Source organism: Ovis canadensis, chromosome 13 (genome assembly GCF_042477335.2).
Source record: "Ovis canadensis isolate MfBH-ARS-UI-01 breed Bighorn chromosome 13, ARS-UI_OviCan_v2, whole genome shotgun sequence".
Taxonomy (NCBI): domain Eukaryota; kingdom Metazoa; phylum Chordata; class Mammalia; order Artiodactyla; family Bovidae; genus Ovis; species Ovis canadensis.
The window spans coordinates 26,525,189-26,551,008 of NC_091257.1; the positions used below are offsets into that span (position 1 = coordinate 26,525,189).

At 40.3% G+C, this 25,820-nt stretch overlaps 1 long non-coding RNA gene across 1 annotated transcript in view; it reads left to right on the plus strand.

Annotated features, from left to right (window-relative positions):
- LOC138417317 (uncharacterized) overlaps window positions 1–22,348 on the plus strand; it is a 54,920-nt gene extending 32,572 nt beyond the window's left edge. The window contains exon 3 of the long non-coding RNA XR_011248071.1: window positions 22,118–22,348. This is a non-coding gene — a long non-coding RNA (uncharacterized lncRNA). The remainder of the gene's footprint in view (window positions 1–22,117) is intronic.
- Window positions 22,349–25,820: the final 3,472 nt, after the last annotated feature.

Below are 25,820 nucleotides of genomic sequence, written 5' to 3' on the forward strand. Positions count from 1 at the left end.
CCCAAGAAACCCAGAGAGTCCCAAACAGGATAAACCCAAGGCAAAACATCCCAAGACACATACTAATCAAATTAACGAAGATCAAACACAAGCAGCAAATATTAAGAGCAGCAATGGAAAAGGAACAAATAACACACAAGGGGATCCCCATAAGGATAGCAGTTGCTCTTTCAATAGAAACTCTTCAGGCCAGAAGGGAATGGCACGACACACTTAAAGTGATGAAAGAGAAAAACCTACAACCCAGATAACTATACCCAGCAAGGATCTCACTCAGATATGAAGGAGAAATCAAAAGCTTTACAGACAAGCAAAAGCTAAGAGAATTCAGCACTACTATACCAGCTTTTCAACAAATGCTAAATGATCTTCTCCAGACAGGAAACACAGGAAAAGGTTTATAAACTTGAACCCAAAGCAACAAAGTAAATGACAACAGGATCATACTTATCAATAATTACCTTAAATGTAAGTGGGTTGAATGTCCCAACCAAAAGACAAAGACTGGCTGAATGGATATAAAAACAAGACCCCTATATATGCTGTCTACAAGAGACCCACCTCAAACCAAGGGACACATACAGACTGAAAGTGAAGGGCTGGAAAAAGATTTCATGCAAATAGAGACCAAAAGAAAGCAGGAGTAGCAATAATCATATCAGATAAAATAGACTTTGAAACAAAGGCCATGAAAAGAGACAAAGAAGGACACTACATAATGATCAAAGGATCAATCCAAGAAACAATTATAAATATATATGTACCCAACATAGGAGCACAGCAATATGTAAGGCAAATGCTAACAAGTATGAAAGGGTAAATTAACAGTAACACAATAATAGTGGGAGACTTTTAATACCCCACTCACATCTAGGCATAGATCAAGCAAATAGAAAATTGGCAAGGAAACACAAATTTTAAATGATACAATGGACCAGTTAGACCTAATTGATAGCTATAGGACATTTCACCCCAAAACAATGAATTTCGCCTTTTTCTCAAGTGCACACAGAACATTCTCCAGGATAGATCACATTCTGGGCCATATATCTAACCTTGGTAAATTAAAAAAACTTGAAATCATTTCAAGCATCTTTTCTGATCACAATGCAGTAAAATTAGATGTCAACTATAGGAAAAAAAAAACTATTAAAAATACAAGCATATGAAGGCTAAACAACGTGCTTCTGAATAACTGGCAAATCATAGGAGAAATCAAAAAAGAAATCAAAATATGCATGGAAACAAATGAAAATGAAAACACAATGACCAAAACCTATGGGATTCAGTAAAAGCAGTGCTAAGGGAAAGGTTCATAGCAATACAAGCTTATCTTAAGAAACAAGAGAAAAATCAAATAAATAAACTAACTTTACACCTAAAGCAACTAGAAAAAGAAGAAATTAAGAACCCAGGGTTAGCAGAAGGAAAGAATTCGTAAAAATTAGGGCAGAAATAAATGAAAAAGAAACAGACTATAGCAAAAATCAGCAAAACTAAAAGCTGGTTCTTTGAGAAGATAAATAAAATAGACAAACCATTAGCCAGACTCATCAAGAAAAAAGGAGAAGAATCAAATCAACAAAATTAGAAATGAAAATGGAGAAATCACAACAGACAACACAGAAATACAAAAGATCATATGAGACTACTGTCAGCAACTGTATGCCAATAAAACGGACAACTTGGAAGAAATGGATGAATTCTTAGAAAAATATAACCTTCCAAAACTGAGCCAGGAAGAAATAGAAAATCTTAACAGACCCATCACAAGCACAGAAATTGAAACTAATAAAAAATCTTCCAACAAGCAAAAGCCCAGGACCAGATGGCTTCACAGGTGAATTCTACCAAAAATTTAAAGAGCTAACACACATCCTGCTCAAACTCTTCCAGAAAATTGCAGAGGAAGGTAAATTGCCAAACTCATTCTATGAGGCCACCATCACCCTAATACCAAAACCAGACAAAGATGCCCCAAAGAAAGAACTACAGGCCAGTATCACTGATGAACATAGATGCAAAAATCCTCAACAAAATTCTAGCAAACAGAATCCAACAACATATTAAAAAGATCGTATAACATGACCAAGTGGGCTTTATCCCAGGGATGCAAGGATTCTTCAATATTTGCACATCAATCACATTAACAAATTGCAATACACCACATTAGCAAATTGAAAGATAAAAACCATATGATTATCTCAATAGATGCAGAGACAGCCTTTGACAAAATTCAACATCCATTTATGATAAAAACCTCTACATAGAAAACCCTGAAGATACCACCAGAAAATTCCTAGAGCTAATCAATGAATATAGTAAAGTTGCAGGTCATAAAATTAATGCACAGAAATCCCTTGCATTCCTATACACTAACAATGAGAAAACAGAGAAATTAAGGAATAATTCCATTCACCATTGCGATGAAAAGAATAAGAGAACTTAGGAATAAATCTACCTAAAGAAACAAAAGACTCATATATAGAAAACTATAAAACGCTGATGAAAGAAATCAAAGATGACACAAATAGATGGAGAAATATCCCATTTTCATGGATTGGAAGAATCAGTATAGTGAAAATGAGTATACTACACAAAGCAATCTACAGATTCAATGCAATCCCTATCAAGCTATCTATGGTATTTTTCACAGAACTAGAACAAATAATAATTAGAGATTTGATTTAGGTCATACCTGAATGGTCTAGTGATTTTCCCTACTTTCTTCAATTTAAGTCTGAATTTGGCAATAAGGAGTTCATGATCTGAGCCACAGTCGGCTCCTGGTCTTGTTTTTGTTGACTGTATAGAGCTTCTCCATCTTTGGCTGCAAAGAATATAATCAATCTGATTTCAGTGTTGACCATCTGGTAATGTCCATGTGTAGAGTCTTCTCTTGTGTTGTTGGAAGAGGGTGTTTGCTATGACCAGTGCGTTCTCTTGGCAAAAACTCTATTAGCCTTTGCCCTGCTTCATTCTGTATTCCAAGGCCAAATTTGCCTGTTAATCCAGGTGTTTCTCGACTTCCTACTTTTGCATTCCAGTCTCCTATGATGAAAAAGACATCTTTTTTGGGTGTTAGTTCTAGAAGGTCTTGTAGGTGTGCATAGAACCATTCAACTTCAACTTCTTCAGCATTACTGGTTGGGGCATAGGCTTGGATTACTGTGATATTGAGTGGTTTGCCATGGAAACAAACAGAGATCATTCTGTCGTCTTTGAGATTGCATCCAAGTACTGAATTTCAGACTCTTGTTGACTCTGATGGCTACTCCATTTCTTCTAAGGGATTCTTGCCCACAGTAGTAGATATAATGGTTGTCTGAGTTAAATTCACCCATTCCAGTCCATGTTAGTTCGCTGATTCCTAAAATGTCAACATTCACTCTTGCCATCTCCTGTTTGACCACTTTCAACTTGCCTTGATTTATGGACTTAACATTCCTGGTTCCTATGCAATATTGCTGTTTGCAGCTTCGGGCTTTGCTTCTATCACCAGTCACATCCACAGCTGGGTGTGGTTTTTGCTTGTCTCCATCTCTTCGTTTTTTCTTCGGCATCACTTTGCCAACAAAGGTCCATCTAGTGAAGGCTATGGTTTTTCCATTGGTCATGTATGGATGTGAGAGTTGGACTGTGAAGAAAGCTGAGTGCCGAAGAATTGATGCTTTTGAACCATGGTGTTGGAGAAGAGTCTTGAGAGTCCCTTGGACTGCAAGGATATCTAATCAGTCCATCCTAACAGAGATGAGTCCTGGGTGTTCATTGGAAGGACTGATGCTAAAGCTGAAACTCCAGTACTTTGGCCACCTCATGCAAATAATTGACTCATTGGAAAAGACTTTGATGCTGGGAAGGATTGGGGGCAGGAGGAGAAGGGGATGACAGAGGATGAGATGGTTGGATGGCATCATCTACTCGATGGACATGAGTTTGGGTAAACTCCTGGAGTTGGTGATGGACAGGGAGGCCTGGCGTGCTGCAATTCATGGGGTTGCAAAGAGTCGGACACAACTGAGCAACTGACCTGAACTGCACTCCATTTTTTCTGGATTTGTTTCTCCACTGATTTCCAGTAGCATATTGGGCACCTACCGGCCTGGGGATTTCATCTTTCATTGTCCTATATTTTTGCCTTTTCATACTGCTCATGGGGTTCTCAAGGCAAGAATACTGAAGCAGTTTGTCATTCTTTTTTCCAACGGACCACAGTTTGTCAGAACTCTCCACCATGACTTGTCCGTCTTGGGTGGCCCTACATGGCATGGCTCAGAGTTTCATTGAGTTAGACAAGGCTGTGGTCCATGTGATTAGATTGGTTAGTTTTCTGTGATTGTGGTTTTCAGACTGTCTGCCCTCTGATGGAGAAGGATAAGAGGCTTGTGAAAGCTTCCTGATGGGATAGACTGACTGAGGGGGAAACTGGGTCTTGTTCTGAAGGGTGGAGCCATGGTCAGTAAATCTTTGATCCAATTTTCTGTTGATGGGTGGAGCTGTATTCCCTCCGTGCTTGAAAGGCAATGACAAAGAATGCTCAAACTACCTCACAATTGCACTCATCTCACATGCTAGTAAAGTCATGCTCAAAATTCTCCAAGCCAGGCTTCAGCAATATGTGAACCGTGACCTTCCTGATGTTCAAGCTGGTTTTACAAAAGGCAGAGGAACCAGAGATCAAATTGCCAACATCCACTGGATCATCGAAAAAGCAAGAGAGTTCCAGAAAAACATCTATTTCTGCTTTATTGACTATGCCAAAGCCTTTGACTGTGTGGATCACAATAAACTGTGGAAAATTCTGAAAGAGATGGGAATACAGAGCACCTGACCTGCCTCTTGAGAAACCTGTATGCAGGTCAGAAAGCAACAGTTAGAACTGTACATGGAACAACAGACTGGTTCCAGTTAGGAAAAGGAGTACATCAAGGCTGTATATTGTCACCCTGCTTATTTAACTTATATGCAGAGTACATCATGAGAAACGTTGGGCTGGAGGAAGCATAAGCTGGAATCAAGATTGTGGGGAGAAATACAATAACCTCAGATATGCAAATGACACCACCCTTATGGCAGAAAATGAAGAGGAACTAAAAAGCCTCTTGATGAAAGTGAAAGAGGAGAGTGAAAAAGTTGTCTTAAAGTTCAACATCCAGAAAACGAAGACCATGGCATCTGGTCCCATCACTTCATGGGAAATAGATGGGGAAAGAGTGGAAACAGTGTTAGACTTTATTTTTCTGGGCTCCAAAATCACTGCAGATGGTGATTGCAGCCATGAGATTAAAAGATGCTTACTCCTTGGAAGAAAAGTTATGACCAACCTAGATAGCATATTCAAAAGCAGAGACATTACTTTGCCGACTAAGGTCCGTCTAGTCAAGGCTATGGTTTTTCCAGTGGTCATGTATGGATGTGAGAGTTGGACTGTGAAGAAGGCTGAGCACCGAAGAATTGATGCTTTTGAACTGTGGTGTTGGAGAAGACTCTTGAGAGTCCCTTGGATTGCAAGGAGATCCAACCAGTCCATTCTGAAGGAGATCACCCCTGGGATTTCTTTGGAAGGAATGATGCTGAAGCTGAAACTCCAGTACTTTGGCCACCTCATGTGAAGAGTTGACTCATTGGAAAAGACTGATGCTGGGAGGGATTGAGGGCAGGAGGAGAAGGGGATGACAGAGGATGAGATGGCTGGATGGCATCACTGACTTGATGGACATGAGTTTGAGTGAACTCCAAGAGCTGTTGATGGACAGGGGGGCCTGGCATGCTGTGATTCACAGGGTCGCAAAGAGTCGGACACAACTGAGCAACTGAACTGAACTGAAACTATGGTGGAGATAATGGAGACAATGGTGAACTCTCTCAAAAGATCCCATGCATGTACTGCTACACTCAGTGCCCCCAGTCCTGCAGCAGGCCACCAATAAGCCACGCCTCCACCAGAGACTCCTGGGTACTCACAGGCAAGTCCAGGTAAGTCTCTTGTGGGGTCACTGCTCTTTTTCCTGGGTCCTGATGCCCCCAAGTGTCTATTTCCCAGTCCTGTGTAAGTTCTGGCAGCTCTGTGGTGGGTTAATGGCAACCTCCTCCAAGAGGACTTATGCCATACCCAAGTCTGCTGCACCCAGAGCCCCTGTCCCTGCGACAGACCCATACCTCCACAGGAGATGCTCAAACCAGTTCTGTCTCAGTCTCTGTGGGGTCTCTGGGTCCTGGTGCACACAAGGTTTGAGCCCTCTGAGCGTCTCTGGTGGGAATGGGATTTGCTTCTAAACATGAATCCGCCCCTCCTACCATCTTTCTGGGGCTTCTCCTTTGCCCTTGGGTGTGGAGTATCTCCTCACAGCTGCTCCAGTGCCTACTGTCTTACTGGGGTTTCTCTGACCTTGGACATGGGATATCTCTTACCTCACGTGGGATATTACTTTGCCAACAAAAGTCCATCTAGTCAAAGCTATGGTTTTTCCAATAGTCATGTATGGATGTGAGAGTTGGACTATAAAGAAAGCTGAGTGCCAAAAAATTGATGCTTTTGAACTGTGGTGTTGGAGAAGACTCTTGAGAGTCCCTTGGACTGCAAGGAGATCCAACCAGTCCATCCTAAAGGAAATCAGTCCTGAATATTCATTGGAAGGACTAATATTGAAGCTGAAGCTCCAATACTTTGGGCACCTGATGAAAAGAGCTGACTCATTTGAAAAGATCCTGATGCTGGGAAAGATTGAAGGTGGGAGGAAAAGGGGATGACAGAGGATGAGATGGTTGGATGGCATCACCAAGTCAATGGACATGGGTTTGGGTAAACTCTGGGAGTTGGTGATGGACAGAGAGGCCTGGCGTGCTGTGGTTCATGGGGTCGCAAAGAATCGGACACAACTGAGCAACTGAACTGAGAAAAAATAATTTCACAATTTGCATGGAAATACAAAAGACCTCAAATAGCCAATGCAATCTTGAGAAAAATGAATGGAACTAGAGGAATCAACCTGCCTAACTTTAGACTATATTACAAAGCTACAGTCATCAAGACAGTATGATACTGGCACCAAGACGGAAATATAGATCAATGAGACAAAATAGAAAGCCCAGAGATAAATCCATGCACCTATGGACACCTTATTTTTGACAAAGGAGGCAAGAATATACAGTGAAGATAAGACATTCTCTTTAGCAAGTGGTGCTGGGAAAACCGGTCAACCACCTGTAAAAGAATAAAATTAGAACACTTTCTAACACCATACACACACATAAACTCAAAATGGATTAAAGATCTAACTGTAAGACCAGAAACTATCAAACTATAAAACTCTTAGAGGAAAACATAGGCAAAACACTCCCTGACATAAATCACAGCAGGATCCTCTCTGACCCTCCTCCCAGAGTAATGGAAATAAAAGCAAAAATAAACACATGGGACCTAGTTAAACTTAAAAGTTTTTGCACAGTGAAGGAAACCGTAAGCAAAGTGAAAAGACAGCCTTCAGAATGGGAGAAAATAATAGCAAATGAAGCAACTGACAAAGAATCTCCAAAATATACAAGCAGCTCATGCAGCTCAATACCAGAAAAATAAATGACCCAATCAAAAAATGGGCCAAAAAACTAAACATATTTCTCCAAAGAAGACATACAGATGGCTAACAAACACATGAAAAGATGCTCAACATCATTCATTATCAGAGAAATGCAAATCAAAACGACAATGAGGTACCATCTCATGCCAGTCAGAATGGCAGAATGGCTGCTATCAAAGTCTATGAACAATCAATGCTGGAGAGGGTGTGGAGAAAAGGGAACCCTTTTACACTGTTGGTGGGAATGCATACTAGGACAGCTACTATACAGAACAGTGTGGAGATTCCTTGAAAAACTGGAAATGGAACTGCCATATGACCCAGCAATCCCACTGCTGGGCATACACACCAAGGAAACTAGAATTGAAAGAGACACGTGTACCCCTATGTTCATCGCAACACTGTTTAAAATAGCTAGGACATGGAAGCAACCTAGATGTCCATTGCAGACAAATGGGTAAGAAAGCTGTGGTATATATGCACACAATGGAGTATTACTCAGCCATTAAAAATAACACATTTGAATCAGTTCTAATGAGGTGGATGAAACTGGAGCCTATTAAACAGAGTGAAGTAAGCCAGAAAGAAGAACACCAATACATTAACACATATATATGGAATTTAGAAAGATGGTAATGATGACCCTATATTCGAGACAGCAGAAGAGATACAGATATAAAGAACAGACTTTTGCACTCTGTGGGAGAAGGCGAGGGTGGGATGATTTGAGAGAATAACAATGAAACATGCATATTACCATATGTGACATACATCACCAGTCCAAGTTTGATGCATGAAACAGGACACTCCAAGCCAGTGCACTGGGACAACCCTGAGGGAGGGGATGGGGAGGAAGGTGGGAGGGGATGGGGAGGAAGGTGGGAGGGGAGTTCAGGATGGGGGCCACACGTACACCCATGGCTGATTCATGTGAACGTATGGCAAAAACCACCACAATATTGTAATTAGCCTCCAATAAAAATAAATTAATTTTTAAAAGTTAAAAAAAAAAAGAGAGTGGAGAGTCTTATGGGGGGTTTCATGGGCCAGGCCTAGAAGAAAGTAGCATTATTTTCTCCTACATTTTACTGGCTAGTACTTAGACAGCCTCATCTCACTGCAAGGAGCACTGTGAAGTCCAGCCTAACTGTGTGCTCAGGAATTAGGAAAGAGGATATTAGATAATGGATAGCCAGCTCTGTCATGACACTCACTACATTTTTTTATTTTTATTTTTTTATTTTTTATTTTTTTTAATTTTTAGTTTTTTATTTTTTAAATTTTAAAATCTTTAATTCTTACATGCATTCCCAAACATGAACCCCCCTCCCACCTCCCTCCCCAGAACATCTTTCTGGGTCATCCCCATGCACCAGCCCCAAGCATGCTGCATCCTGCGTCAGACATAGACTGGCGATTCAATTCACATGATAGTATACATGTTAGAATGTCATTCTCCCAAATCATCCCACCCTCTCCCTCTCCCTCTGAGTCCAAAAGTCCGTTATACACTTATTGTTTTGTGTTAGGGTATAGCTGATTAACAATGTTGGGTAAATTTCAGGTGAAGAGCAGAGGGACTCAGCCAATGTACGTACACATGTATCCATTTTCCCCCAAACTCTCCTCCCATCCAGGCTGCCATATAACACTGAACAGATTTCCTTGTGGTATATATAGTAGGTCCTTGTTGGTTATCCATTTTAAATACAGCAGCGTGTACACATCCATCCCCAGTGCCCTAAATATCCCTTCTCCCCATCCTTCCTCCTTGGGAACCGTAAGTTCAATCTCGAAGTCTGGACACTTGGTAGATTTTGTCAAATAAATTGGTAATCGAAACTTCGCACATAAACATGGGATTTTCTTTTTTTTTTAGATGAGTTTGAGAACTACTGTGAGAGGGAGTAGTTTTTCAGTCAGTAATCCTCAGTGTGGACAGGACTTACAATTCCCTTGGAAGTACAGGGATTCATTCTTCATTCTGAGGTTTACCCTGAACCAGTAAGACAAACTGCACTTTAACTCAGGAAACTGCACAGTACAGCTTAGAGATATTTCTGTCAAAAACAGTTACAACGTCTTCTGGTACTTGTACAATTAACTGACAGGAATCAGTACGGCTCTGTTTTCTGGTGTGAATTATCCCCTGAAGGTTCTGAATAGGATATGAATTGTGAAACATAAAAAAAAAAATCCTTGGCATGCTAATCTTTACGAGGTCTCATTTAAATTTGGCAAGCTATACACCTAGTTCTCAGCCTGTGATTTTGTAAGGCTCCTAGGGTTGGAGATGAGCTGGTGGTAAAATATTTTGGTTTCTTTAAAGAACTTTAAAAAATATAGTGTATGTAGCAAAGAGTATATAAAGTACAAGCATACCATTTAGAGAAAAAAACCCATATGTTCACCAGAAAGGCCAATAAGTGAAGCGTGACTATATCTCAGGAATCCTCTGTGTCTCTCCCCCATTTCCCATAGGTGACCACTATCTGAGCTTTAATTTCTTTCCTTTTATTTTTTAAAATTAACTTATTTCCTTTTTACTTTTGTTCATGGACTTTACACATATGGAATCAGTGTGTATATTCACTCATGTCTTAAGTTTTTTAACTCAACCCTGTGTCTGTGTGATTGAAACATGTTAATGCATGAAATGTACATTATTTATTTCAACTTCTTTATTTATGTTTCACTGAATAAATATATACATAATTGTTTCAAACAACTTTTTCAATACATGGAGAATTCCAACCATATGCAAATGCGGAGTGGTGTCATGAATCTCCATGTACTCACTAGGTTCAATAATTACCATTTCACGGTCAATCCTGTTTCATCCAAGTTCCTACCTGATCCATTCTCACTGGTATTATTTTGAAGCCAATTTCTTATATCATCATCATTTCCCTGTATCTCTAGATACATGAAATAGTATATATGTATTTCTAGATTTCTTTAAAGAATTAAAAGAATAACAGTACTATTAGCATGCCAAGATTAACAATAATTCTTAGTATTATCGGATCTCCCATGTTCAAATTCCCAATGACGCATGTCACTTTTGAGTGTTTTTTGTAGTTAAAAAAATGTCAGAATCCAGATAGGGTCCACACACTGTGATTAGTTGCTATTTTTGCTGTCTTCTTAAATCTATAGTTTTATTTCTACCCTGCCCCTTGCAATATTTTTTGAAGAAAACTTTTGTCTTATAGAACTGCCCACTTTGAATCTTGCTGATTACATCCCCAGGATGTACTTTGACACATTATTCTGTGTTCTGTATTTCCTGTAAATTAATATTTTGATACAGAGCTTTATCCAGACTCAGATTTTATTTATTTATTTATTTTTGGCCAGGCTACATTAGAGATAGTGTTCTGTTCTTTCATGACACAAATAAAATCTGGTTATCTTTCCCTTGGAGTTGTTAGAAGCTGTGGATGGTTAACATTCAGGTCTATTCAAGTAGGTGTTACTATTTATCCTTTCAAATGCCGATGAGTATTTAGGTTGTTTCTAGGTTTTTGCTACTATGAATAATATGTATTACTGTACATATTCCTATACTTTGTATAATATGTTACATATCATGTATATTGTTATATGTTAAATATATTCTTATTCTTTCTGGTTAATAAGCAAGAATTTTTCTAGAAATGGGATGGCTGAGTTGCAGGGCCTATTCAAGTTTAACTTTATAGTCAATGCCTGAGTCTTTTCTAAAGCAATCCTAATTTACACTCCAATCAAGAGTAGGTGAGAATTCTTGCGGCCTCATTGCATTGTCCAACTTAAGCTCAGTCCATCTGGTGGATGTGTAACAGTATTTCATTGCGGTTTTCATTTTCAAAATAATGGAGGCATTCAGTGTAAGGATCATACATGAGCAAGGACATTTCTCACCAACCAGACTGAGCTGCCTTAAAGAGGACTCGTGGAAGAAAGATTAAATCCAGATGTGTGTTTCTTCTTAGACCCTCATAAAACAGAATTTAGTACAGGTGTTCACCACCCCTCCCCCAAAAGGGGAGTATTTATTTCTTGTGCATTTTACATATGTCTTCTGATACCTCTAATTGGAAATTCACCTTAGTTATTTCTGAAAGAACTTTCCCACACCACAGTTTTGATAACCATAATATATTCTCCGGGCTTCCCTGATAGCTCAGTTGGTAAAGACTCTGCCTGCAATGCAGGAGACCGTGGTCAAATCCCTTATGATCATACAGTGGAAGTGACAAATAGATTCAATGGATTAGATCTGATAGAGTGTCTGAAGAACTATGGACGAATGTTCGTGACATTGTACAGGAGGCGGTGATCGAGACCATCCCCAAGAAAAGGAAATGCAAAAAGGCAAAATGGTTGTCTGAGGAGGCCTTAAAAATAGCTGAGAAAAGAAGAGAAGCTAAAGGCAAAGGAGAAAATGAATGATATACCCATTTGAATGCAGAGTTCCAAAGAATAGAAAGGAGAGATAAGAAAGCCTTCCTCAGTGATCAGTGCAAATAAATAGAGGAAAACAATAGAACGGGGAAGACTAGAGATCTCTTCAAGAAAATTGGAGATACCAAGGGAAAATTTCATGCAAAGATGGGCACAATAAAGGACAGAAAGGGTATGGACCTAACGGAAGCAGAAGATATTAAGAGGTGGCAAGAATACATAGAAAACTACACAGAAAAAGATCTTCATGACCCATATAACCATGATGGTGTGATCACCCACCTAGAGCCAGACATCCTGGAATGTGAAGTCAAGTGGGTCTTAGGAAGCATCACTATGAACAAAGCTAGTGGAGGTGATGGAATTCCAGTTGAGCTATTTCAAACCCTAAAAGATGATGCTGTGAAAGTGCTACACTCAATATGCCAACAAATTTGGAAAACTCAGCAGTGGACACAGGACTAGGAAAGATCAGTTTTCTTTCCTTTTTTTAATTTAAAAAATTAATTTATTTTAATAGGAAGCTAATTATTTTACAATATTGTAGTGGTTTTTGCCATACATTGACATGAATCAGCCATGGGTGTACATGTATCCCCCATCCCAAACCCCCCTCCCACCTCCCTCCACATCCCATCCCTCAGGGTCATCCCAGTGCACCAGTCCTGAGCACCCTGTCTCATGCATCGAACCTAGACTGGTGATATACTTCACATATGGTAATATACATGTTTCATTGCTATTCTCTCATATCATCCCAGCCTCACCTTCTCCCACAGAGTCCAAAAGTCTGTTCTTTACATCTCTGTCTCTTTTGCTGTCTCACATATAGGGTCATCGTTACCATCTTTCTAAATTCCATATATATGTGTTAGTATACTGTATTGGTGTTCTTCTTTCTGGCTTACTTCACTCTGTATCATAGGCTCCAGTTTCATCCACCTCATTAGAACTGATTCAAATGTGTTCTTTTTAATGGCTGAGTAATATTCCATTGTGTATATGTACCACAGCTTTCTTATCCATTCGTCTGCTGATGGACATCTAGGTTGCTTCCATGTCCTGGCTATTACAAACAGTGCTGCGATGAACATAGGGGTACACGTGTTTCTTTAAATTCTAGTTTCCTTGGTGTGTATGCCCAGCGTGGGATTGCTGGGTCATACGGCAGTTCCATTTCCAGTTTTTCAAGGAATCTCCACACTGTTCTCCATAGTGGCTGTACTAGTTTGCATCCCCACCAACAGTGTAAAAGGGTTCCCTTTTCTCCACACCCTCTCCAGCATTGATTGATTGTAGACTTTTTGATAGCAGCCATTCTGCCATTCTGACTGGCATGAGATGGTACCTCATTGTCGTTTTGAATTGCATTTCTCTGATAATGAGTGATGTTGAGCATCTTTTCATGTGTTTGTTAGTCATCTGTATGTCTTCTTTGGAGAAATATCTGTTTAGTTTTTTGGCCCATTTTTTGATGGGGTCATTTATTTTTCTGGTATTGAGCTGCATGAGCTGCTCAATTTTGTATATTTTGGAGATTAATTCTTTGTCAGTTGCTTCATTTGCTATTATTTTCTCCCATTCTGAAGGCTGTCTTTTCACCTTGCTTATAGTTTCCTTCCTTGTGCAAAACTTTTTAAGTTTAATTAGGTCCCATGTGTTTATTTTTGCTTTTATGTACATTACTCTGGGAGGAGGGTCAGGGAGGATCCTGCTGTGATTTATGTCAGAGTTTTGCCTATGTTCTCCTCTAGGAGTTTTATAGTTTCTGGTCTTACATTTAGATTTCTAATCCATTTTGAGTTTATTTCTGTGTATGATGTTGGAACTGATTGATTAGAACTGTATGATTAGAACTGATTGAAATGCATTCTTTTTAATGCCTGAGTAATACTCCATTGTGTATATGTACCACAGTTTTCTTATCCATTCATCTGCTGATGGACATCTAGGTTGCTTCCATATCCTGGCTATTATAAACAGTGCTGCAGTGAACATTGGGTTACACGTGTCTCTTTCAATTCTAGTTTCCTTCGTGTGTATGCCCAGCAGTGGGATTGCTGGGTCATATGGCAGTTCCATTTCCAGTTTTTCAAGGAATCTCCACACTGCTCTGTATAGTGATGTTGGAAAGTGTTCTAGTTTCATTCTTTTACAAGTGGTTGACCAGTTTTCCCAGCACCACTTGCTAAAGAGAATGTCTTTTCTCCATCATATAGTCTTGCCTCCTTTATCAAAGATAAGGTATCCATAGGTGCGTGGATTTATCTCTGGGCTTTCTGTTTTGTTTCATTGATCTATATTTCTGTCTTTGTGCCAGTACTATGCTGTCTTAATGACTGTAGCTTTGTAGTATATTCTGAAGTCAGGTAGATCGATTCCTCCAGTTCCAGTCTTCTGTTTCAAAATTGCTTTGGCTATTTAAGGTTTTTTTTTGTATTTCCATACAAATTGTGAAATTATTTGTTCTAGTTCTCTGGAAAATACCATTGGTAGCTTGATAGAGATTGCATTAGGCACTGGAAAAGGAAATGGCAACCCACTCCAGTGTTCTTGCCTGGAGAATCCCAGGGACGGGGGAGCCTGATGGGCTGCCGTCTATGGGGTCGCACGGAGTCGGACATGACTGAAGCGACTTAGCAGCAGCAGCAGTATACTCATTTCAGTATATTGATTCTTCCAATGCATGAACATGATATATTTCTCCATCTATTTGTGTCATCTTTGATTTCTTTCATCAGTGTTTTATAGTGTTCTATATATAGGTCTTTTGTTTCTTTAGGTAAATGTATTCCTAAGTATTTTATTCTTTTCATTGCAGTGGTGAATGGAATTATTTCCTTAATTTGTTTCTGTTTTCTCATTGTTAGTGTATAGGAATGCAAGGGGTTTCTGTATGTTAATTGGAAAAGGTCAGTTTTCATTCCAATCCCCAAAGAAAGGCAATAGCAAAGAATGTTCAAACTACCACGCAGTTGCACTCATTTCACATGCTAGCAAAATAATGCTTAAAATTCTCCAAGAGAGGCTTCAACAGTATGTGAACTGAGAAATTCCGAATGTTCAGACTGTATTTAGAAAAGTCAGAGGAACCAGAAATCAAATTGCCAACATCCGCTGGATCATCGAAAAAGCAAGAGAGTTCCAGAAAAACATCTACTTTATTGACTACGCCAAAGCCTTTGACTGTGTGGATCACAATAAACTGTGGAAAATTCTGAAAGAGATGGGAATACCAGACCACCTGACCTGCCTCTTGAGAAACCTGTATGCAGGTCAGGAAGCAACAGTTAGAACTGGACATGGAACAAGAGACTGGCTCCAAATAGGAAAAGGAGTACGTCAAGGCTGTATATTGTCACCCTGCTTATTTAACTTCTATGCAGAGTACATCCTGAGAAACTCTGGACTTGATGAAGCACAAACTGGAATGAAGATTGCCAGGAGAAATATCAATAACCTGAGATATGCAGATGACACTACCCTTATGGGAGAAAGCAAAGAGCAGCTAAAGAGCCTCTTGATGAAAGTGAAAGAGGAGAGTGAAAAAGTTGGCTTAGAACTCAACATTCAAAACACAAAGATCATGGCATCCGGTCCTATCGCTTCATGGCAAGTAGATGGAGAAACAATGGAAACTGTGGCAGACTTTTTTTGGGGGGACTCCAAAATCACTGCAGATGGTGATTGTTGCCATAAAATTAAAAGACCCTTGCTCCTTGGAAGAAAAGCTATGACAAACCTAGACAGCATATTAAAAAGCAGAGACATTTTACCAACGAAGGTCTGTCTTATCAAAGCTATGGTTTTTCCAGAAGTCATGTATGGATGTAAGAGTTGGACTATAAAGAAAACTGAGTGCCAAAGAATTGATGCTTTTGAAGTGTGGTGTTGGAGAAGACTCTTGAGAGTCCCTTGGACTGCAAGGAGATCTAATCAGTCAATCCTAAAGGAAATCAGTCCTGAATATTCCTTGGAAGGACTGATGCTGAAGCTGAAATTCCAATACTTTGGCCACTGGATGTGAAGAACTGACTCATTGGAAAAGACCCTGATCCTGGGAAAGATTGAAGGCAGGAGGAGAAGGGGATGACAGAGGATGAGATGGTTGGATGGCATCACTGACTCAATGGACATGAGTTTGAGCAAACTCCAGGAGTTGGTGAAGGACAGGGAAGCCTGGCGTGCTGCAGTCCATGTGGTTGCAAAGAGTTGGACACGACTGAGCAACTGAACTGATCTGAATATGTTCTCCTTCATGTAAGTTAAAGTGAGTGAACCTACAGAACGGTATTTCCCAGTTTGTAGCATGGAGGATATGATAGCAAGAATGTTGATCTAATGAAAAGCTATACTTTTCATGGAAGGGGTGAAATCACTAGGATTAAGGTAGCAGACCGAGATGAAGTTTCTTTGTTCATGCAATTCCTCCAAAGGCAAAATTACAAGTCTCGTAACATAGAAAGGTTAGTTCATCCTAATTTTCGTGAGATGTGTTAAAAAGCTGGTGGGTGCCATGACAAACACAAATTTTAAGAGACCTCATTTAACTTCGGGTTACCCTCCATTAGAAAAAGTCTGGCGGTAACTCATTACCTGTGGGAGAAGTTTGTGTGGACATAGCACAAGCCAGCCTCTTAGCACTTTTTGGGTACTCAATTCTCAATAAACGTCTTCATGTATTAATTGTTTGATTTTGAGATGTTTTTTAATTTGCTCTTATTAAGGAATATGAGTTATTTAATATGTTACCACTTTGGCAGGATATGTGCCTTTAAGGAATATAAATCCTTAAGTAAATGAACACAGCTCCTAAATTGGAATTTCAGGTGCCAGAGACAACAGTTAGTTCTCTGTTTGGGACTCTTCATCATAGTGGCTGAATGAGGCTGCCAAGAAGATACCTTTTTCTTTGATGCTTGTTGCCCTTCTTGGGAGGAAATCTAGGACAGAAGGTGGAACTATATTTCTTGGTCAACAGCTGCCAAGATTGACCCCAAACAGAAGCTTTAAGTGGCAGTGGGATTTGGAAATGCATAGGGGCATTTTTGGTTTTTCAAAGTGGTCTCAGGAATGGTGGTCTTGGGCATTGTCAGCAATTAGTGCATGGGGGGCCAGGGAGGCAAAATGTCTTAACAATAAGTTGAGCTGTTTTATCTAGCAAATAATGGTCCTTCCTTAAATGCCAATAACTCCTCTTGAGGAACATGGCAGACTTATTAGAGGGAGTAAGTTCTTTGGTCTTTGTGTTTTATAAAAAAAATCCAAAGGTTTTTAGGCAATAAATTCTCTTTTTTTGAGTGGGGAGTTGGGGGCTTCGCTGACAGCTCAGTTGGTTAAGAATCTGCCTGCAATGTGCGAGACCCCAGTTCGATTCTTGGGTTTGGAAGATCCAATGGAGAAGGGATAGGCTACCCTCTCCAGAATTTGTGGGCTTCCCTTATGGCTTTGACTGTGTGATCACAAAGCCTTTGACTGTGTGGATCACAAGAAACTGTGGAAAATTCTTCAAGAGATGGGGATACCAGACTACCTTATCTGCCTCCTGAGAAGTCTGTGTGCAGGTCAAGAAGCAACGGTTAGAACCGGACATGGAACAGACCGGTTCCAAATTGGGAAAGGAGTACATCAAGGCTGTATATTGTCATCCTGCTTATTTAACTTACATGCAGAATACACCATGAGAAATGTTGGGCTGGATGAAGCACATATTGGAATCAAGATTGCTGGGAGAAATATCAATAACCTCAGTTATGCAGATGATATCACCCTTATGGCAGAAAGCAAAGAGCAGCTTAAGAGCCCCTTGATGAAAGTGAAAGAGGAGAGTGAAAAAGATGGCTTAGAACTCAACATTCAAAAAACTAAGATCATGGCATCCAGTCCCATCACTTCATGGCAAGTAGATAAAGAAACAATGGAAACTGCGACACTTTGTTTTGATTTGTTTTGGGCTCCAAAATCACTATAGATGGTGACTGCAGCCATGAAATTTTTTAAAAGATGCTTGCTCCTTGGAAGGAAAGCTATGACAAACCTAGACAGCATATTAAAAAGCAGAGACATTACTTTGCCGACAAAGGCCTGTCTAGTCAAAGCTATGGTTTTTCCAGAGGTCATGTATGGATGTAAGAGTTGGACTCTAAAGAAAACTGAGCACTGAAGAATCAATGCTTTTGAACTGTGGTGTTGGAGAAGACTCTTGAGAGTCCCTTGGACTGCGAGGAGATCCAACCAGTCCATCCTAAAGGAAATCAGTCCTGAATATTCATCGGAAGGACTGATGCTGAAGCTGAAATTCCAATACTTTGGCCACTGGATGTGAAGAACTGACTCATTGGAAAAGACCCTGATACTGGGAAAGATTGAAGGCAGGAGGAGAAGGGGACGACAGAGGATGAGATGGTTGGATGGTATCACTGACTCAGTGACATGAGTTTGAGCAAGCTCCAGGAGTTGGTGAAGGACAGGGAAGCCTGGCGTGCTGCAGTCCATGTGGTCACAAAGAGTCAGACACGACTGAGCAACTTGAGCTGAACTATGGCTCAGCTGGCAAAGAATCTGCCTGCACTGTAGGAGGCCTGAGTTAGATTCCTGCATTGAGAAGATCCCCTGGAGACAGGAAAGGCTACCCACTCCTGTATTCTGGCCTGGAGAATTCCATGGACATGGGGTTGTTAGGCAATAAACACCTCTTTTTTTTCAGTCTCTAGCTTATCATGAGAGACTAGCGTTCACAGTCCATTTCTCTAATAGTGATATAACCTTGACCTAGTTTCTCAGCCTTTCTGTACTTCAGTTTCTTCTCAGTTAGTTGAGGATCATTTTAGTAGCTGTCTTATGTAGTTGTGAACTTTAAATGAATCAGTGCATTTAAACCATGTAGAAGGTTTTTGAGCCCATGAAACCCTCAATGATGCTAGCTATGATCATTCTTTTTCCTGTTCCCCTTCATAAAACTTGCCATTGCCCAGGAGCTATTGCAGAGACATCACTCTGACATGTGAATCCTCCAAGAACAATATTTTCCTGAGAGTGAGACAAATTCCTATGGTACCAAGTCACTGTAAAAAAGACAAAAAGGATCATTGTAAGACAACAGAGGGACGTCATAAACCAGTGTGACCGACTTCCTGATTTTGTCTGGGGGATTGGCAAGTGGGAGCATTTAGAGAAACTCTGTTTTGTAAATAAAGTTTTATTGGAACACCTGTTTGCTTTCAGATTGGCTCTGATCTCTTTCCTGCAGTAGAGGTGAGTACCTGCCATCAAGACTGTGGCCGGCAAAGATGAAAATATTTACTATATACTAGTCCTTTACCAACCTAGATAGCATATTCAAAAGCAGAGACATTACTTTGCTGACTAAGGTCCGTCTAGTCAAGGCTATGGTTTTTTCAGTAGTCATGTATGGATGTGAGATTTGGACTGTGAAGAAGGCTGAGCACCGAAGAATTGATGCTTTTGAACTGTGGTGTTGGAGAAGACTCTTGAGAATCCCTTGGACTGCAAGGAGATCCAACCAGTCCATTCTGAAGGAGATCAGTCCTGGGATTTCTTTGGAAGCAATGATGCTAAAGCTGAAACTCCAGTACTTTGGCCACCTCATGGGAAGAATTGACTCACTGGAAAAGACTCTGATGCTGGGAGGGATTGGGGGCAGGAGGAGAAGGGGACGACAGAGGATGAGATGGCTGGATGGCATCATTGACTAGATGGACGTGAGTCTGAGTGAACTCCGGGAGTTGGTGATGAACAGGGAGGCCTGGCGTGCTGAGATTCATGGGATCGCAAAGAGTCGGACACAACTGAGTGACTGAACTGAACTGAGTCCTTTACAGAGAAGGAAATGGCAACCCACTCCAGTATTCTTGTCTGGAGTATCCCAGGGACAGATGAGCCTGGTGGGCTACCGTCTATGGGGTTGCACAGAGTCAAACACGACTGAAGTGACTTAGCAGCAGCAGCAGTCCTTTATAGGAAATGTTTCTTGACCTCCCTGGTTTAGCACATAATTTACCTTAGATCAGTGTTACCTAGTTGCCACTTCTTAACATAGTTCAAAAAGGTGCAGCAAAGGTTGTTTTTTGTTTTTAATTTTTTATTTTATGTTGGAGTATAGCCAGTTAACAATGCTGTGATAGTTTCGGGTGAACAGCGAAGGGACTCAGCCATGCATGTATCCATTCTCCCCCAACCTCCATTCCTATCCAGGCTGCCACGTAATACTGAGCAGAGTTCCTGTACTATATAGAAGGTCCTTGTTGGCTGTCTCTTTTAAATACAGCAGTGTGTACATGTCCATCCCAGACTCCCTAACTGTTTCTTCTGATCCTGTGCCGGCTCAGTAACTGTAAATTTGTTCTGTGAGTCTGTTTCTATTTTGTAAATAAGTTCATTTGTATCGTTTCATTTTAGATTCTGTATCTAAGGGATGTCATACAATGTTTCTCTTTCTCTGTCTGACTGACTTGACTCCTGTGACAATCTCTGGGTCCATGAATGCTATACCCAAAGGTTCTCTATAGTGATAATAATGCTGATGACAATTGCTAACATGGTATTTACTTACTATGGCCAGGCTTCTTTCTAAACACAGGTATTAACCCCTTTAAATAAGCATCTACAATAAGGTCTGATATCTCAGTATCTGTCAAGTGTATGCAGTTAGTAATAGTAAAATCAGCCTTGGAACACAGGCAATAGCTGGATGGTGAAGAAAGTCTTTTAAATGTGATAACTTTATAGTAAGAAGAATGTTAAGCCATATCTGAGCAAAAGAGTTTAGTTATCTTGGAATGTATTTTACAATGTAAAAGAAATTCATTGCCCTCGAGTCAGTTTATTTCAGTGCAATCCCAATAAAAGTGGCAGTTTTAAAAGGGTGATTTAAGCTAACTTTAAAGTTAATTCATAATGGTAAATATATGAGAATGGGCAAGGAGTGTTTGAAAGAGTGATTACCTCGCAAGATATCAGCATGTTATAAAGTGATACAAATTTAAACAGTTGGTTCTTAGTAGAAGAATGAATAGCTCAATATATTACAACAGAGGATATCCAAAGTTGTGTATGACAAGATAATACACGACATAGAATTTTAAGCCACTGGGGAAAGGGCAGATTTTTTGTTACATCACTCAGTTACTCATCTGAAATTCCATACTGAGATTGGTGGGTCACAGTGTGGGTAGGGCTACACTGTTGACGTTTGTCTACATTTTTCTCTTGAGAAAGAGTTGGACCAGTTTCTAGTCTATTTGGCAGACTTCTCAGATGGTGCAGCAGTAAAGAACCGGCTTGCCAGTGCAGGAGATACATGTGACCTGGGTTGGGAAGATCCCCTGGAGTAGGAAATGGCAATCCACTCCAGTACTCCTGCCTGTAAAATCCCATGAACAGAGGACGCAGGCAGGTTACAGTCCATGTGGTCACAAAGAGTCAGACCTAACTGAACGCACACAAACATAGCATTGGCAAATATACCTTCCAGGGGAGTAAAATAGTCACCATGATAAAGCAATTTGGATTCTTGATATTGTTGACCAGTCAGATCATGAGTGCAAAATACAAAAGATTCTTATATTTATTCTACTCTAGAGTTTAGCTGCTTTAGGATCAAACCCAGATGTTGTTCAGTCATTCCATCATGTCTGACTCTCTGTGACCTTGTGGACTGCAGCAGGCCAGACCTCCCTGTCCTTCACCATCTCCCACAGTCGCTCAAATGCATATGAATTGAGTTGGTGATGAATTAATTTTCCCCTTGATAAATCGCCATCGCAGATGCCAACAGTGTAATTTATTTTGAAGGAAATACCGTTTAGTGACACTAGAGGTCTCCACCTTCCCATGCACAAATGGCATCACAGAGGAAAACCTTAGAAGAAAAATTTCCATGGCAACAGTGAGTGGGTATCTTGTCCTGGGGGAGTTGGTGCCACGTGCAACCTGTATGACCCATAGGGACAGTTCATAATGAGCAGTTTCTAGTTTCTGTTGATGGGTGGATGTCATCTGTTGATGTTTTGAAATACAGACTGAAATCTGAGTAGGCTTTGTTGGACTTAGATTTTCCACTTGTTTTTCAGATTTGTGTCTTTGATTGGACGCCTGAAGCTGCTTAAAGCCTGCGGCACTGGAAAAAAAAAAAGTGTGGTCATTACTATCAGCCACGGCAAAGAAATCCTCTTCCAGTTTGGATTTTAAACTGACTTTTTCCAAATAACAACATCCTGTTTTTAAATTAATTGCATGCTGCTGTTTACATTGTAAAGGATCACGTGTGAATTCAGAACAATTTTGGGTTTATTAAAAAGAAAGGAAAAGATGCAGCCCCCAAATGTGTGAGGCAGAATCAGACTATGAGTATGAAAAATTTTTAGGATGGTAAAATGTCTTGGTATTTGTCTCTTACTGGAGAATGCTGCAACCTGAGAGCTCACAGGTATGCTAAGAGCACTCTCGGGTGTGAAGGCCCATGTACTCCCTCTCCCATCACTCAGGGCCTCTCTGACCTCCTGAAAAGAAACAGGAAAAGAGCTAAGCCTGCTTCTTTCCCTCTCCTTTTCTCTCCCCAGCTCCTTGGGCTACTACAGGCAGCGGGAGGGGAATCTGTCTGCTACTCCTTACAGGGTGCTCACTGACCCTCGCCCACTGTTGGCACTCGATTCCAGAACCTTCTTCATCCAACTGTTGGTTCCTTATAGAATCTTGGAGTTTATAGGGAGATTTGGTGACTGGTTCCATCACAACAAGAATCTCAAGTTTGAAAACCCTCTAAATCCCTCTGAAAAAGTGGCTATACATTCTGCTTGATTAGTCCCAGCTCCAGGGAACTTCCTGCCTCCCCAGTAGCCTGCTGCTTGCTTTCTTTTGTCCCTCCTGCCTCCTTCCCTCTCTTTCTTCCTTTCCTTTTTTCCCTCTTTTTTTTACATTATGAAACTATGATACTAATTTACAGGAGACTTGGAATATACAGAACAAAGTTACATATAGTTCCACTCTTTCTTCCTTTCTTCAAGCAAATTTGAACATAAAATCCCATACTTGCAATATGGAGATTTGGTGAGTTATTGAACTATATGTTCAAATTTGTTTTCCCTTGGGGTTTTGAAGACTTTGTTCCATTGTCTTATAGCTTTCACCGTTATAAACAGTCAGCAGTTGTAGGTAGCCTCTTTCTTCTTTACGGAAGGTTTTTGGATTAGCTTTTTCTTTCCCTCTCCCACCCCTCTATCCAAGTCACCCATGTTCTGAAATTTCTTTCTTATGTGCTCTGATGAGAGGTGGTTTTTTTTTTTTTTTTGCATTAATTTTACTGGGTGTCAAAATAGTCTGTTCAAGCTGGAAGTAGTATTTCAGCTCTGAGTTATTTTCTTGTATTATTTCTTTCCGAATTCCCTCCCCTTTCATCATTTCTCCTTCTCCTTTATTTGGACATTGACCCTCAGCCCTGAAACTTTTTTCCTAACATTTCTAAGCTTTCCTTTTTTTTTTTTTTTCTGGGAGATTTAGCTTTATTTCCAACCTATGAAGTTTAAAAAATTTTTTTTCTCTTAACAGTGTTTTTAAATTTCCCGAATAGTGTTTTCTTCTCTGAATGCTGTTTGCATTTTTACAGCATCCATTTTGTTCACGGATGTGCTATGGACACAATGCTTCTTTTTGTGTTTCTAAAGATAATTATTATTTAGTTTTCCCCTGTTCCTCATATCTGTTGTTTTTGTTTTCCCTCAGTTTTTTTTTTTTTTTTAAATCATGTTACTTCAATTTCTGCTTTTTAGGGTAGCGCTTTTGTTCAAGTGCTTGGCAGTTTAGTTATCTTTTTATATTTTGGTGAACCTCTAAGATGATGATTGGGAAGTCTGAGATCTTGGAACGGGCTTATACATTAGTAGGCTCACTTAGCAGGAAAGGGGCCATTTACCCTCTGTGGACGTCCCTAAATGGATGGATCTCCTGGCCTTTTCTCTTGGGCTGATCAGTTTTCTCAAAAAGGAATCCTACAGTGTCCAGCCATGGGAGAAATAATTACTCTGGAAATGAACTGAGGGACTGAGATGGGGGACGGTCTCCCCAGCAAACCCGTGGGCTTTAACTTAATCTCCCACTTTTTGTTATCATGACTTCTCTGCAGCCTCGGCTGGGTGGGGGGAAGGGTTCATGAGTCCAGATCTTCTCAATCGAGGTCAGCCTTTCTAGAAGAGCAAATCTCTAGGTCTCTGCTGGCTCTCAGGGTGGAATCTTGGCTACATGGAGAAACTGCCCAAAAACTCTTACTCCCTTTAAAGAGTTCCAGCCTTTATCTCCAGCTACAGCTCCACCTAATACCTAAAGGGTCTTTGGTCCAGTTCACATTTCTGTTCCCTTCTGAGATTCTACGGAATAAACAGGTCTCAGGTTTAGGATTTCTCTCTTCACTGTGAAGAAGAGTTGAAGTCTTCTTCAACTGCTTTCCAGCCTCCAAATTTGCTAACATCTCGCACCTCTGTTGTTTCTTTCCTTGCTCACTTTGTCCTTTTAAAGAATGTATGTTTCTTTTAAAAATTAAGTGACATTAAGAAGGAAGTGAAGGAAGACTGTGTTCAATGCACCCTGTGTCTTTATTCATGTGGACAACACGGTCACTAAGAAGAGTCTTTCTTTTTAGTTTTGGTTGAGATGCAACCCACACGTTATCTTATACTAGTTATGGCCAGCCTCATTTTCATTCTTGCCAGTGTTCTTTTTGCTTTAACTTCAAGTGAAATGAAACGTGTCCTTTTTGCTTCCAGGAACTGCAGCCTCCAAACATTTGTCCACAGGACTGTAGCTTTTCCTTTCCTTCTCTATACTGTCTTCTCCAAGCCACACATCTCCAGTTTTTTGTTTTTTGTTTTTTTAATTTTTGGTGTCCTAAATTGCTTTAATTTTTCTTGAACTTTCAATTGTACTTTGGGGTGTAGCCGGTTAACAATGCCGTGACAGTTCAGGTGAACAGTGAAGGGTCTCGACCGTACATATACCTGTGTCCATTCTCTCCCAAATCTCCCTCCCATCCAGGCTGCCACCTAACTTTGGGCAGAGTCCCCTGTGCTATACAGTAGGTCCTTGTTGGTTATCCATTTCAAATATAGCAGTGTGTACCTGTCCATCCCAAACTGCCTAACTGTCCCTTCCCCTCAGCACCCACAAGCTCATTCTCTGTCACTGTTTTGTAAATTCACTGCTATCATTTCTTCCCAGGTTCCGCACATAAGGGATAGTAAATGGTATTTCTCCTCTGGCTTCCTTCCCTCAGTATGAAGAGTGAATCCATCCACATTGCTGCAAATGGCATTATTTCATTCTTTTTAATGGCTGAGTAATATTCCACCATGTATATTTAGCACATCTTCTTTTCCCATTCATTTGCCAAAGGAAATTTAGGTTGCTTTCATACCTTGGCTATTGTAAAATATTGGTGCAGTCAACACTGGGGTGCCTGTATCCTTTTGGATCATGTTTTTCTCTGGAAATATGCTCAGGAGTGGGATTGCAAGGTCATATGGTAGCTCTGTTTTTCGATCTTTAAGGAGCACCCATACCCTTCTCTGTAGTGGCTGTACCAATTTACATTCCCACCAACATTGTAGGAGGGCTCCCTTTTCTCCACACCCTCCAAATTTTATAATCTATTGTTTGTTTATTGTTCGTGGATTTTTTGATGAAAACTATTCTGGCTGGTGTGAGGTGATATCTCATTATAATTTTGATTTGCAGTTCTCTAATAATTAGTGACATCTCTCAGTTCAGTTCAGTTCAGTCGTTCAG